Below are 13,811 nucleotides of genomic sequence, written 5' to 3' on the forward strand. Positions count from 1 at the left end.
TGGCTCCCAAAGGTACCTCATCCGCCCTTTGCCAGGTCTTCTTTTTACTCCTGGCAGGGTGTCACAGTCACCCTGCGCTAGTTTGGGGTGACGGTTTAGTCGCCGATAACCCAACCATGTGGCAGGTAGCAGTGGGTTACATGTTACCACTGGCAGTCCCTTAAGACCTGGCAAAGGGCGGATGTGACCAGACTGATGAATGAAAAACAAGAAGGAAAATAAAGCATCCACAACAATGCGCACCAAATGGAAAAGTTGACGGGCCCCAACCCCGCCCGTCAAAGTGATGGACATCCATTGTGATTTCCATCAACACTTCAACGATGAAGGAATTGTTGAGGATATTTCACCTACCTTGAACCAAAATAAATTTTTCCCACCGCAATTGGGTGTTTTTTTTGGAGACACCATCTATGTGCTGAATGGCCGTTGGCTCCCAAAGGTAGCTCATCCGCCCTTTGCCAGGTCTTCTTTTTACTCCTGGCAGGGTGTCACAGTCACCCTGCGCTAGTTTGGGGTGACGGTTTAGTCGCCGATAACCCAACCATGTGGCAGGTAGCAGTGGGTTACATGTTACCACTGGCAGTCCCTTAAGACCTGGCAAAGGGCGGATGTGACCAGACTGATGAATGAAAAACAAGAAGGAAAATAAAGCATCCACAACAATGCGCACCAAATGGAAAAGTTGACGGGCCCCAACCCCGCCCGTCAAAGTGATGGACATCCATTGTGATTTCCATCAACACTTCAACGATGAAGGAATTGTTGAGGATATTTCACCTACCTTGAACCAAAATAAATTTTTCCCACCGCAATTGGGTGTTATTTTTGGAGACACCATCTATGTGCTGAATGGCCGTTGGCTCCCAAAGGTAGCTCATCCGCCCTTTGCCAGGTCTTCTTTTTACTCCTGGCAGGGTGACTGTGACACCCTGCCAGGAGTAAAAAGACCACCTGGCAAAGATACTCATCCGCCCTTTGACAGGTCTTCTTTTTACTCCTGGCAGGGTGACTGTGATACCCTGCCAGGAGTAAAAAGAACTCCTGGCAAAGATGCTCATCCGCCCTTTGCCAGGTCTTCTTTTTACTCCTGGCAGGGTGACTGTGACACCCCGCCAGGAGTAAAAAGAACACTTGGCAACGATGCTCATCCGCCGTTTGACAGGTCTTCTTTTTACTCCTGGCAGGGTGACTGTGACACCCCGCCAGTAGTAAAAAGAACACCTGGCAAAGATTCTCATCCGCTCTTTGCCAGGTGTTCTTTTTACTCCTGGCTGTGTGTCAGTCACCCTGCCAACCAAGTAAAACTAGTTTGGGGTGATGGATCAGTCGCCGATAACCCAACCGTGTGGCAGACAGCAGTGGGTTACATGTTACCACTGGCAGTCCCTCAAGACCTGGCAAAGGGCGGATGTGACCTGACTGATGAATGAAAAACAAGAAGGAAAATAAAGCATCCACAACAATTCCCACCAAAGGGAAAAGTTGACGGGCCCCAACCCCGCCCGTCAAAGTGATGGACATCCATTGTGATTTCCATCTCCACTTCAACGATGAAGGAAATTGTTGAGGATGTTTCACCTACCTTGAACCAAAATAAATTTTCCCACCGCAATTGGGTGTTTTTTTTGGAGACACCTTCTCCGTGCTGGATGGCCGTTGGCTCCCAAAGGGAACTCATCTGCCCTCTGCAAGGTGTACTTTTTACTCCTGGCAGGGTGACTGTGACACCCTGCCAGGAGTAAAAAGAACACTTGGCAACGATGCTCATCTGCCCTTTAACAGGTCTTCTTTTTACTCCTGGCAGGGTGACTGTGACATCCTGCCAGGAGTAAAAAGTACACCTGGCAAAGATGCTCATCCGCACTTTGCCAGGTGTTCTTTTTACTCCTGGCAGGGTATCACAGTTACCCTGCGCCCCGAGTAAAGCTAGTTTGGGGTGAGGGTTTAGTCGCCGATAACCCAACCACGTGGCAGGCAGCAGTGGTTTACATGTTACCACTGGCAGTCCCTCAAGACCTGGCAAAGGGCGGATGTGACCTGACTGATGAATGAAAAACAAGAAGGAAAATAAAGCATCCACAACAATGCCCACCAAAGGGAAAAGTTGACGGGCCCCAACCCCGCCCGTCAAAGTGATGGACATCCATTGTGATTTTCATCTCCACTTCACCAATGAAGGAATTGTTGAAGATGTTCACCTACCTTGAACCAAAATAAATTTTCCCACCGCAATTGGGTGTTTTTTTTGGAGACACCCTCTCTGTGCTGGATGGCCATTGGCTCTCAAAGGTAGCTCATCCGCCCTTTGCCAGGTGTTCTTTTTACTCCTGGCAGGGTGTCACAGTCACCCTGCGCCCCGAGTAAAAGCTGGTTTGGGGTGACGGTTTAGTCGCCGATAACCCAACCACGTGGCAGGCAGCAGTGGGTTACATGTTACCACTGGCAGTCCCTTAAGACCTGGCAAAGGGCGGATGTGACCAGACTGATGAATGAAAAACAAGAAGGAAAATAAAGCATCCACAACAATGCGCACCAAAGGGATAAGGTGACGGGCCCCAACCCCGCCCGTCAAAGTGATGGACATCCATTGTGATTTCCATCAACACTTCAACGATGAAGGAATTGTTGAGGATGTTTCACCTACCTTGAACCAAAATAAATTTTTCCCACCGCAATTGGGTGTTTTTTTTGGAGACACCATCTCTGTGCTGGATGGCCGTTGGCTCCCAAAGGTAGCTCATCCGCCCTTTGCCAGGTCTTCTTTTTACTCCTGGCAGGGTGACTGTGACACCCTGCCAGGAGTAAAAAGAACACTTGGCAACGATGCTCATCCGCCCTTTGCCAGGTCCTCTTTTTACTCCTGGCAGGGTGACTGTGACACCCTGCCAGGAGTAAAAAGGCCACCTGGCAAAGATACTCATCCGCCCTTTGACAGGTCTTCTTTTTAATTCTGGCAGGGTGACTGTGATACCCTGCCAGGAGTAAAAAGAACTCCTGGCAAAGATGCTCATCCGCCCTTTGACAGGTGTTCTTTTTACTCCTGGCAGGGTGTCCGTGACACCCTGCCAGGAGTAAAAAGTACACCTGGCAAAGATGCTCATCCGCCCTTTGACAGGTGTTCTTTTTACTCCTTGCAGGGTATCACAGTCACCCTGCGCCCAGAGTAAAGCTAGTTTGGGGTGAGGGTTTAGTCGCCGATAACCCAACCACGTGGCAGGTAGCAGTGGGTTACATATTACCACTGGCAGTCCCTCAATACCTGGCAAAGGGCGGATGTGACCTGACTGATGAATGAAAAACAAGAAGGAAAATAAAGCATCCACAACAATGCCCACCAAAGGGAAAAGTTGACGGGCCCCAACCCCGCCCGTCAAAGTGATGGACATCCATTGTGATTTTCATCTCCACTTCACCAATGAAGGAATTGTTGAGGATGTTTCACCTACCTTGAACCAAAATAAATTTTTCCCACCGCAATTGGGTGTTTTTTTTGGAGACACCATCTCTGTGCTGGATGGCCGTTGGCTCCCAAAGGTACCTCATCCGCCCTTTGCCAGGTCTTCTTTTTACTCCTGGCAGGGTGTCACAGTCACCCTGCGCTAGTTTGGGGTGACGGTTTAGTCGCCGATAACCCAACCATGTGGCAGGTAGCAGTGGGTTATATGTTACCACTGGCAGTCCCTTAAGACCTGGCAAAGGGCGGATGTGACCAGACTGATGAATGAAAAACAAGAAGGAAAATAAAGCATCCACAACAATGCGCACCAAATGGAAAAGTTGACGGGCCCCAACCCCGCCCGTCAAAGTGATGGACATCCATTGTGATTTCCATCAACACTTCAACGATGAAGGAATTGTTGAGGATATTTCACCTACCTTGAACCAAAATAAATTTTTCCCACCGCAATTGGGTGTTATTTTTGGAGACACCATCTATGTGCTGAATGGCCGTTGGCTCCCAAAGGTAGCTCATCCGCCCTTTGCCAGGTCTTCTTTTTACTCCTGGCAGGGTGACTGTGACACCCTGCCAGGAGTAAAAAGACCACCTGGCAAAGATACTCATCCGCCCTTTGACAGGTCTTCTTTTTACTCCTGGCAGGGTGACTGTGATACCCTGCCAGGAGTAAAAAGAACTCCTGGCAAAGATGCTCATCCGCCCTTTGCCAGGTCTTCTTTTTACTCCTGGCAGGGTGACTGTGACACCCCGCCAGGAGTAAAAAGAACACTTGGCAACGATGCTCATCCGCCGTTTGACAGGTCTTCTTTTTACTCCTGGCAGGGTGACTGTGACACCCCGCCAGTAGTAAAAAGAACACCTGGCAAAGATTCTCATCCGCTCTTTGCCAGGTGTTCTTTTTACTCCTGGCTGTGTGTCAGTCACCCTGCCAACCAAGTAAAACTAGTTTGGGGTGATGGATCAGTCGCCGATAACCCAACCGTGTGGCAGACAGCAGTGGGTTACATGTTACCACTGGCAGTCCCTCAAGACCTGGCAAAGGGCGGATGTGACCTGACTGATGAATGAAAAACAAGAAGGAAAATAAAGCATCCACAACAATTCCCACCAAAGGGAAAAGTTGACGGGCCCCAACCCCGCCCGTCAAAGTGATGGACATCCATTGTGATTTCCATCTCCACTTCAACGATGAAGGAAATTGTTGAGGATGTTTCACCTACCTTGAACCAAAATAAATTTTCCCACCGCAATTGGGTGTTTTTTTTGGAGACACCTTCTCCGTGCTGGATGGCCGTTGGCTCCCAAAGGGAACTCATCTGCCCTCTGCAAGGTGTACTTTTTACTCCTGGCAGGGTGACTGTGACACCCTGCCAGGAGTAAAAAGAACACTTGGCAACGATGCTCATCTGCCCTTTAACAGGTCTTCTTTTTACTCCTGGCAGGGTGACTGTGACATCCTGCCAGGAGTAAAAAGACCACCTGGCAAAGATGCTCATCCGCCCTTTGACAGGTCTTCTTTTTACTCCTGGCAGGGTGACTGTGACACCCTGCCAGGAGTAAAAAGTACACCTGGCAAAGATGCTCATCCGCACTTTGCCAGGTGTTCTTTTTACTCCTGGCAGGGTATCACAGTTACCCTGCGCCCCGAGTAAAGCTAGTTTGGGGTGAGGGTTTAGTCGCCGATAACCCAACCACGTGGCAGGCAGCAGTGGTTTACATGTTACCACTGGCAGTCCCTCAAGACCTGGCAAAGGGCGGATGTGACCTGACTGATGAATGAAAAACAAGAAGGAAAATAAAGCATCCACAACAATGCCCACCAAAGGGAAAAGTTGACGGGCCCCAACCCCGCCCGTCAAAGTGATGGACATCCATTGTGATTTTCATCTCCACTTCACCAATGAAGGAATTGTTGAAGATGTTCACCTACCTTGAACCAAAATAAATTTTCCCACCGCAATTGGGTGTTTTTTTTGGAGACACCCTCTCTGTGCTGGATGGCCATTGGCTCTCAAAGGTAGCTCATCCGCCCTTTGCCAGGTGTTCTTTTTACTCCTGGCAGGGTGTCACAGTCACCCTGCGCCCCGAGTAAAAGCTGGTTTGGGGTGACGGTTTAGTCGCCGATAACCCAACCACGTGGCAGGCAGCAGTGGGTTACATGTTACCACTGGCAGTCCCTTAAGACCTGGCAAAGGGCGGATGTGACCAGACTGATGAATGAAAAACAAGAAGGAAAATAAAGCATCCACAACAATGCGCACCAAAGGGATAAGGTGACGGGCCCCAACCCCGCCCGTCAAAGTGATGGACATCCATTGTGATTTCCATCAACACTTCAACGATGAAGGAATTGTTGAGGATGTTTCACCTACCTTGAACCAAAATAAATTTTTCCCACCGCAATTGGGTGTTTTTTTTGGAGACACCATCTCTGTGCTGGATGGCCGTTGGCTCCCAAAGGTAGCTCATCCGCCCTTTGCCAGGTCTTCTTTTTACTCCTGGCAGGGTGACTGTGACACCCTGCCAGGAGTAAAAAGAACACTTGGCAACGATGCTCATCCGCCCTTTGCCAGGTCCTCTTTTTACTCCTGGCAGGGTGACTGTGACACCCTGCCAGGAGTAAAAAGGCCACCTGGCAAAGATACTCATCCGCCCTTTGACAGGTCTTCTTTTTAATTCTGGCAGGGTGACTGTGATACCCTGCCAGGAGTAAAAAGAACTCCTGGCAAAGATGCTCATCCGCCCTTTGACAGGTGTTCTTTTTACTCCTGGCAGGGTGTCCGTGACACCCTGCCAGGAGTAAAAAGTACACCTGGCAAAGATGCTCATCCGCCCTTTGCCAGGTGTTCTTTTTACTCCTTGCAGGGTATCACAGTCACCCTGCGCCCAGAGTAAAGCTAGTTTGGGGTGAGGGTTTAGTCGCCGATAACCCAACCACGTGGCAGGTAGCAGTGGGTTACATATTACCACTGGCAGTCCCTCAAGACCTGGCAAAGGGCGGATGTGACCTGACTGATGAATGAAAAACAAGAAGGAAAATAAAGCATCCACAACAATGCCCACCAAAGGGAAAAGTTGACGGGCCCCAACCCCGCCCGTCAAAGTGATGGACATCGATTGTGATTTTCATCTCCACTTCACCAATGAAGGAATTGTTGAGGATGTTTCACCTACCTTGAACCAAAATAAATTTTTCCCACCGCAATTGGGTGTTTTTTTTGGAGACACCATCTCTGTGCTGGATGGCCGTTGGCTCCCAAAGGTACCTCATCCGCCCTTTGCCAGGTCTTCTTTTTACTCCTGGCAGGGTGTCACAGTCACCCTGCGCTAGTTTGGGGTGACGGTTTAGTCGCCGATAACCCAACCATGTGGCAGGTAGCAGTGGGTTACATGTTACCACTGGCAGTCCCTTAAGACCTGGCAAAGGGCGGATGTGACCAGACTGATGAATGAAAAACAAGAAGGAAAATAAAGCATCCACAACAATGCGCACCAAATGGAAAAGTTGACGGGCCCCAACCCCGCCCGTCAAAGTGATGGACATCCATTGTGATTTCCATCAACACTTCAACGATGAAGGAATTGTTGAGGATATTTCACCTACCTTGAACCAAAATAAATTTTTCCCACCGCAATTGGGTGTTTTTTTTGGAGACACCATCTATGTGCTGAATGGCCGTTGGCTCCCAAAGGTAGCTCATCCGCCCTTTGCCAGGTCTTCTTTTTACTCCTGGCAGGGTGACTGTGACACCCTGCCAGGAGTAAAAAGACCACCTGGCAAAGATACTCATCCGCCCTTTGACAGGTCTTCTTTTTACTCCTGGCAGGGTGACTGTGATACCCTGCCAGGAGTAAAAAGAACTCCTGGCAAAGATGCTCATCCGCCCTTTGCCAGGTCTTCTTTTTACTCCTGGCAGGGTGACTGTGACACCCCGCCAGGAGTAAAAAGAACACTTGGCAACGATGCTCATCCGCCGTTTGACAGGTCTTCTTTTTACTCCTGGCAGGGTGACTGTGACACCCCGCCAGTAGTAAAAAGAACACCTGGCAAAGATTCTCATCCGCTCTTTGCCAGGTGTTCTTTTTACTCCTGGCTGTGTGTCAGTCACCCTGCCAACCAAGTAAAACTAGTTTGGGGGTGATGGATCAGTCGCCGATAACCCAACCGTGTGGCAGGCAGCAGTGGGTTACATGTTACCACTGGCAGTCCCTCAAGACCTGGCAAAGGGCGGATGTGACCTGACTGATGAATGAAAAACAAGAAGGAAAATAAAGCATCCACAACAATTCCCACCAAAGGGAAAAGTTGACGGGCCCCAACCCCGCCCGTCAAAGTGATGGACATCCATTGTGATTTCCATCTCCACTTCAACGATGAAGGAAATTGTTGAGGATGTTTCACCTACCTTGAACCAAAATAAATTTTGCCACCGCAATTGGGTGTTTTTTTTGGAGACACCTTCTCCGTGCTGGATGGCCGTTGGCTCCCAAAGGGAACTCATCTGCCCTCTGCAAGGTGTACTTTTTACTCCTGGCAGGGTGACTGTGACACCCTGCCAGGAGTAAAAAGAACACTTGGCAACGATGCTCATCTGCCCTTTAACAGGTCTTCTTTTTACTCCTGGCAGGGTGACTGTGACATCCTGCCAGGAGTAAAAAGACCACCTGGCAAAGATGCTCATCCGCCCTTTGACAGGTCTTCTTTTTACTCCTGGCAGGGTGACTGTGACACCCTGCCAGGAGTAAAAAGTACACCTGGCAAAGATGCTCATCCGCACTTTGCCAGGTGTTCTTTTTACTCCTGGCAGGGTATCACAGTTACCCTGCGCCCCGAGTAAAGCTAGTTTGGGGTGAGGGTTTAGTCGCCGATAACCCAACCACGTGGCAGGCAGCAGTGGTTTACATGTTACCACTGGCAGTCCCTCAAGACCTGGCAAAGGGCGGATGTGACCTGACTGATGAATGAAAAACAAGAAGGAAAATAAAGCATCCACAACAATGCCCACCAAAGGGAAAAGTTGACGGGCCCCAACCCCGCCCGTCAAAGTGATGGACATCCATTGTGATTTTCATCTCCACTTCACCAATGAAGGAATTGTTGAGGATGTTCACCTACCTTGAACCAAAATAAATTTTCCCACCGCAATTGGGTGTTTTTTTTGGAGACACCCTCTCTGTGCTGGATGGCCATTGGCTCTCAAAGGTAGCTCATCCGCCCTTTGCCAGGTGTTCTTTTTACTCCTGGCAGGGTGTCACAGTCACCCTGCGCCCCGAGTAAAAGCTGGTTTGGGGTGACGGTTTAGTCGCCGATAACCCAACCACGTGGCAGGCAGCAGTGGGTTACATGTTACCACTGGCAGTCCCTTAAGACCTGGCAAAGGGCGGATGTGACCAGACTGATGAATGAAAAACAAGAAGGAAAATAAAGCATCCACAACAATGCGCACCAAAGGGATAAGTTGACGGGCCCCAACCCCGCCCGTCAAAGTGATGGACATCCATTGTGATTTCCATCAACACTTCAACGATGAAGGAATTGTTGAGGATGTTTCACCTACCTTGAACCAAAATAAATTTTTCCCACCGCAATTGGGTGTTTTTTTTGGAGACACCATCTCTGTGCTGGATGGCCGTTGGCTCCCAAAGGTAGCTCATCCGCCCTTTGCCAGGTCTTCTTTTTACTCCTGGCAGGGTGACTGTAACACCCTGCAAGGAGTAAAGAGAACACTTGGCAACGATGCTCATCCGCCCTTTGACAGGTCTTGTTTTTACTCCTGGCAGGGTGACTGTGACACCCCGCCAGGAGTAAAAAGAACACCTGGCAAAGATTCTCATCCGCCCTTTGCCAGGTGTTCTTTTTACTCCTGGCAGTGTGTCACAGTCACCCTGCCAACCAAGTAAAACTAGTTTGGGGTGATGGTTCAGTCGCCAATAACCCAACCGTGTGGCAGGCAGCAGTGGGTTACATGTTCCCACTGGCAGTCCCTCAATACCAGGCAAAGGGCGGATGTGACCTGACTGATGAATGAAAAACAAGAAGGAAAATAAAGAATCCACAACAATGCCCACCAAAGGGAAAAGTTGACGGGCCCCAACCCCGCCCGTCAAAGTGATGGACATCACATCACATCATCACTTCAATGATGGACATCCATTGTGATTTTCATCTCCACTTCACCAATGAAGGAATTGTTGAAGATGTTCACCTACCTTGAACCAAAATAAATTTTCCCACCGCAATTGGGTGTTTTTTTTGGAGACACCCTCTCTGTGCTGGATGGCCATTGGCTCTCAAAGGTAGCTCATCCGCCCTTTGCCAGGTGTTCTTTTTACTCCTGGCAGGGTGTCACAGTCACCCTGCGCCCCGAGTAAAAGCTGGTTTGGGGTGACGGTTTAGTCGCCGATAACCCAACCACGTGGCAGGCAGCAGTGGGTTACATGTTACCACTGGCAGTCCCTTAAGACCTGGCAAAGGGCGGATGTGACCAGACTGATGAATGAAAAACAAGAAGGAAAATAAAGCATCCACAACAATGCGCACCAAAGGGATAAGGTGACGGGCCCCAACCCCGCCCGTCAAAGTGATGGACATCCATTGTGATTTCCATCAACACTTCAACGATGAAGGAATTGTTGAGGATGTTTCACCTACCTTGAACCAAAATAAATTTTTCCCACCGCAATTGGGTGTTTTTTTTGGAGACACCATCTCTGTGCTGGATGGCCGTTGGCTCCCAAAGGTAGCTCATCCGCCCTTTGCCAGGTCTTCTTTTTACTCCTGGCAGGGTGACTGTGACACCCTGCCAGGAGTAAAAAGAACACTTGGCAACGATGCTCATCCGCCCTTTGCCAGGTCCTCTTTTTACTCCTGGCAGGGTGACTGTGACACCCTGCCAGGAGTAAAAAGGCCACCTGGCAAAGATACTCATCCGCCCTTTGACAGGTCTTCTTTTTAATTCTGGCAGGGTGACTGTGATACCCTGCCAGGAGTAAAAAGAACTCCTGGCAAAGATGCTCATCCGCCCTTTGACAGGTGTTCTTTTTACTCCTGGCAGGGTGTCCGTGACACCCTGCCAGGAGTAAAAAGTACACCTGGCAAAGATGCTCATCCGCCCTTTGACAGGTGTTCTTTTTACTCCTTGCAGGGTATCACAGTCACCCTGCGCCCAGAGTAAAGCTAGTTTGGGGTGAGGGTTTAGTCGCCGATAACCCAACCACGTGGCAGGTAGCAGTGGGTTACATATTACCACTGGCAGTCCCTCAAGACCTGGCAAAGGGCGGATGTGACCTGACTGATGAATGAAAAACAAGAAGGAAAATAAAGCATCCACAACAATGCCCACCAAAGGGAAAAGTTGACGGGCCCCAACCCCGCCCGTCAAAGTGATGGACATCCATTGTGATTTTCATCTCCACTTCACCAATGAAGGAATTGTTGAGGATGTTTCACCTACCTTGAACCAAAATAAATTTTTCCCACCGCAATTGGGTGTTTTTTTTGGAGACACCATCTCTGTGCTGGATGGCCGTTGGCTCCCAAAGGTACCTCATCCGCCCTTTGCCAGGTCTTCTTTTTACTCCTGGCAGGGTGTCACAGTCACCCTGCGCTAGTTTGGGGTGACGGTTTAGTCGCCGATAACCCAACCATGTGGCAGGTAGCAGTGGGTTACATGTTACCACTGGCAGTCCCTTAAGACCTGGCAAAGGGCGGATGTGACCAGACTGATGAATGAAAAACAAGAAGGAAAATAAAGCATCCACAACAATGCGCACCAAATGGAAAAGTTGACGGGCCCCAACCCCGCCCGTCAAAGTGATGGACATCCATTGTGATTTCCATCAACACTTCAACGATGAAGGAATTGTTGAGGATATTTCACCTACCTTGAACCAAAATAAATTTTTCCCACCGCAATTGGGTGTTTTTTTTGGAGACACCATCTATGTGCTGAATGGCCGTTGGCTCCCAAAGGTAGCTCATCCGCCCTTTGCCAGGTCTTCTTTTTACTCCTGGCAGGGTGTCACAGTCACCCTGCGCTAGTTTGGGGTGACGGTTTAGTCGCCGATAACCCAACCATGTGGCAGGTAGCAGTGGGTTACATGTTACCACTGGCAGTCCCTTAAGACCTGGCAAAGGGCGGATGTGACCAGACTGATGAATGAAAAACAAGAAGGAAAATAAAGCATCCACAACAATGCGCACCAAATGGAAAAGTTGACGGGCCCCAACCCCGCCCGTCAAAGTGATGGACATCCATTGTGATTTCCATCAACACTTCAACGATGAAGGAATTGTTGAGGATATTTCACCTACCTTGAACCAAAATAAATTTTTCCCACCGCAATTGGGTGTTATTTTTGGAGACACCATCTATGTGCTGAATGGCCGTTGGCTCCCAAAGGTAGCTCATCCGCCCTTTGCCAGGTCTTCTTTTTACTCCTGGCAGGGTGACTGTGACACCCTGCCAGGAGTAAAAAGACCACCTGGCAAAGATACTCATCCGCCCTTTGACAGGTCTTCTTTTTACTCCTGGCAGGGTGACTGTGATACCCTGCCAGGAGTAAAAAGAACTCCTGGCAAAGATGCTCATCCGCCCTTTGCCAGGTCTTCTTTTTACTCCTGGCAGGGTGACTGTGACACCCCGCCAGGAGTAAAAAGAACACTTGGCAACGATGCTCATCCGCCGTTTGACAGGTCTTCTTTTTACTCCTGGCAGGGTGACTGTGACACCCCGCCAGTAGTAAAAAGAACACCTGGCAAAGATTCTCATCCGCTCTTTGCCAGGTGTTCTTTTTACTCCTGGCTGTGTGTCAGTCACCCTGCCAACCAAGTAAAACTAGTTTGGGGTGATGGATCAGTCGCCGATAACCCAACCGTGTGGCAGACAGCAGTGGGTTACATGTTACCACTGGCAGTCCCTCAAGACCTGGCAAAGGGCGGATGTGACCTGACTGATGAATGAAAAACAAGAAGGAAAATAAAGCATCCACAACAATTCCCACCAAAGGGAAAAGTTGACGGGCCCCAACCCCGCCCGTCAAAGTGATGGACATCCATTGTGATTTCCATCTCCACTTCAACGATGAAGGAAATTGTTGAGGATGTTTCACCTACCTTGAACCAAAATAAATTTTCCCACCGCAATTGGGTGTTTTTTTTGGAGACACCTTCTCCGTGCTGGATGGCCGTTGGCTCCCAAAGGGAACTCATCTGCCCTCTGCAAGGTGTACTTTTTACTCCTGGCAGGGTGACTGTGACACCCTGCCAGGAGTAAAAAGAACACTTGGCAACGATGCTCATCTGCCCTTTAACAGGTCTTCTTTTTACTCCTGGCAGGGTGACTGTGACATCCTGCCAGGAGTAAAAAGACCACCTGGCAAAGATGCTCATCCGCCCTTTGACAGGTCTTCTTTTTACTCCTGGCAGGGTGACTGTGACACCCTGCCAGGAGTAAAAAGTACACCTGGCAAAGATGCTCATCCGCACTTTGCCAGGTGTTCTTTTTACTCCTGGCAGGGTATCACAGTTACCCTGCGCCCCGAGTAAAGCTAGTTTGGGGTGAGGGTTTAGTCGCCGATAACCCAACCACGTGGCAGGCAGCAGTGGTTTACATGTTACCACTGGCAGTCCCTCAAGACCTGGCAAAGGGCGGATGTGACCTGACTGATGAATGAAAAACAAGAAGGAAAATAAAGCATCCACAACAATGCCCACCAAAGGGAAAAGTTGACGGGCCCCAACCCCGCCCGTCAAAGTGATGGACATCCATTGTGATTTTCATCTCCACTTCACCAATGAAGGAATTGTTGAAGATGTTCACCTACCTTGAACCAAAATAAATTTTCCCACCGCAATTGGGTGTTTTTTTTGGAGACACCCTCTCTGTGCTGGATGGCCATTGGCTCTCAAAGGTAGCTCATCCGCCCTTTGCCAGGTGTTCTTTTTACTCCTGGCAGGGTGTCACAGTCACCCTGCGCCCCGAGTAAAAGCTGGTTTGGGGTGACGGTTTAGTCGCCGATAACCCAACCACGTGGCAGGCAGCAGTGGGTTACATGTTACCACTGGCAGTCCCTTAAGACCTGGCAAAGGGCGGATGTGACCAGACTGATGAATGAAAAACAAGAAGGAAAATAAAGCATCCACAACAATGCGCACCAAAGGGATAAGGTGACGGGCCCCAACCCCGCCCGTCAAAGTGATGGACATCCATTGTGATTTCCATCAACACTTCAACGATGAAGGAATTGTTGAGGATGTTTCACCTACCTTGAACCAAAATAAATTTTTCCCACCGCAATTGGGTGTTTTTTTTGGAGACACCATCTCTGTGCTGGATGGCCGTTGGCTCCC

The sequence above is a fragment of the Myxine glutinosa genome, chromosome 4 (assembly GCF_964187855.1).
Source record: "Myxine glutinosa chromosome 4, kmMyxGlut1.1, whole genome shotgun sequence".
NCBI classification, from domain to species: domain Eukaryota; kingdom Metazoa; phylum Chordata; class Myxini; order Myxiniformes; family Myxinidae; genus Myxine; species Myxine glutinosa.